Here is a 2,867-nt window from a genome sequence, read left to right on the forward strand (position 1 = left end):
GGTAGCAGCGGCGCTCGGGGCGAGGCGCTCGGGTGCGAGGCTGGGAGCGGGAGGCGGGCGGTTGCGTGGGGCGCGGGCCCGGGCGGGCCTTGGTTGGGTCTAGACGGGCCGCGGGGCTTGGGGGCGCTGGGCGCGACGTGGCGGCTTTGGAATGGCCGAAGATGGCGGCGCAAGCGGCGGCTGGCCGATGGGGAGTCGCCAAGTGGTGGAGGGGGCTTGGGGCGCGCCGGATTCGGAGGAGAAAGTGGGAGGATGCGGCGGCTGATGATTGGGGTGGCACGGAAAACAAGCAGGAAGGTTAGGGGCGACAAAAATGGCAAGGGGGGCTGCTATTTATAGAAGGAGGGGTTAGGGTTGGTTTTTTTAGGCCTTTACGGACCCTCGGATCTCGATCTAACGGTCCGGCGCGGAGGGGGACTAGGTGGGCTATGAGAGATAGGCTTGGGCTGAGATGAGAGGAAAGGAGTGCAGCCCGACAACTGTTTCCGGAGACCGAAAACATCCGACGTTTGACCGGCTACAATGCCGCTATAAGTTTAACGGTAGGGCTATCAAATGAGCTCCGAATGCGACGAAACTTGACAGGCGCTCTTTCTACACTATAATAAGACCGCACGCCAAGTTTCGACCCATTCCGAGAACATTTTTAAGCCACTCACGAAACGGGGTCTGAGAGGTGCAACGGGCGTGTGTGGGAGTGTCGGATCGCGAAACGGACAACGGGGAAAAGGACCGGATGCAAGTTTGAAAACATGAAGATGCAATGCAGATGATGACATGAAAAAATGCAACACGCAAGCAAATGACATGGCAACGATGGCGAATAACTGGGAGACACCTGGCGCATCGGATTCGGGGCGTTACATTTTCCCTCCCGCCATACTCCATGGATGCTCTTCTCCCTGGCCATACCTCGCCTTTAAGCGAGGCTCTGGACCTAATACGACCCCTCGTCATTACAGAGGGGCAACGTCCAAATTATGCCCAGCTCGGACTAGGGGCTAAGTGCGGGGAATTTTACTTCCCACCCACCACCCACTTCATAGCCACCGTCGAGGACATAACCGACATGCTCGATCGTAACTCTGAAGACATCTATGGCATGAACATTGATGCCGGAGCGAACAAAGCCAAAACCCACCGCACACCGGATGCTGGGTGGCTACCTCCACATAAGACGTATACATGGCGAACACGCCAAAAGAGGATGGCGATGAAGGCAGTAAAGATCCAATCAAGTACAATAACACTGATAAACCTCCAAAGCGGCGACATTAGCGGCGCCGTTCAAAATCACGCCGCAACAAATAAAACAATACCGGCAATGGAGATGATAACACTCCGGAGAATGTCGAAGACCCAGATGCCCCCGTTGAACCAACATCCGAACAGGATGATAGGGAGGAGAGGCAGGGTAACCCTGGCGAGCCAGTCGGGAACGAAGACTCGGAGGACAACAATTATATGCCACCCTTTGAAGACGAAATAAGCCTCGGCGACTAAGACTTCATCGTGCCAGAGGAACCCCTCGAGCAAGAACGCTTTAAACAACAGCTCATCGCAACCGCAAGGAGTCTGAAAAGGAAGTAGCAACGGCTTCAAGCCGAACAGGACACGCTCAACGACAGATGGACTAATGTCCTGGCAGCCGCGGAATACGACCTTGCACGACCAAGCAAAAGCTACCCGAAGCGCAAGTTGTTACCCCAATTCGACGCCGAGGCACGGGAGCCCATAGCATCAGCGCGTAATGCAGCTGACAAACCAGACCGGCCACCGCGTGGCCGAGACAGAATGGCTACCCAAGCCGAACACCAGCCTACATTACCCCGCCATAAAAGTAGGGAGACAACGGCCAGGGGCTACACCTACGACCTACGGCAGGACCTGGACACTAGGGCAGGTCTAGCCAGATCAATCTACGGGCCAAGGGGACGTGCCCCAACATGAGAGGATGGCTATCAGGCACGGCGTGATCAACACAACCTCACTCAGTGCGAAAACCGCATAGGGACGTTCGCTGAACTCCGTCGCGACGTCGCTTGTATAGAGGCGCCGCACACCCCCTATGCTTCACCGAGGAAGTAATGGAGCACGAATTCCCAGAAGGGTTTAAACCTATGAATATCGAATCCTACGACGGAACAACTGACCCCGCAGTATGGATTGAGGATTTCCTTCTCCATATCCACATGGCCCGCGGTGATGATCTCCATGCTGTCAAATACCTCCCACTAAAATTAAAGGGACCAACCCGGCACTGGCTAAACAGCCTCCCGGAGAACTCCATTGGCAATTGGGAAGACTTGGAAGACGCCTTTCGCGACAACTTCCAAGGTACATATGTCCGGCCTCCGGACGCCGACGATCTAAGTCACATCATCCAGCAGCCCGGAGAGTCAGCCAGGAAACTCTGGACTAGGTTCTTAATTAAAAAGAACCAAATTGTCGACTGTCGGGACGCCGAAGCCCTCGCGGCCTTTAAGCATAGCGTCCGAAATGAGTGGCTGGCCCGTCACCTCGGCCAAGAAAAACCGAAGTCTATGGCAGCTCTTACTGCACTAATGACCCGCTTTTGCGCGGGAGAAGATAGCTGGCTAGCTCGACGAAGCAATAGCACTAGCGATCCTGGCTCCTCCGAAGCCAGGGACGGAAATGGCAAGCCATGGCACAATAAAAACAAGCGTCGAAACAATAATATAGGAACCCAGGACACGATGGTCAGCGCCGGATTCAGTGGCTCCAAATCCGGTTAACGGACGAAGCCATTCAAGGCAAACAAAGATGGTCCATCCAGTTTAGACAGGATACTGGATCGGCCCTGTCAAATTCATGGCAGCCCTGACAAACCCGCCAACCATACCAAC

This window comes from Triticum aestivum, chromosome 3D, assembly GCF_018294505.1.
Source record: "Triticum aestivum cultivar Chinese Spring chromosome 3D, IWGSC CS RefSeq v2.1, whole genome shotgun sequence".
Lineage (NCBI taxonomy): Eukaryota > Viridiplantae > Streptophyta > Magnoliopsida > Poales > Poaceae > Triticum > Triticum aestivum.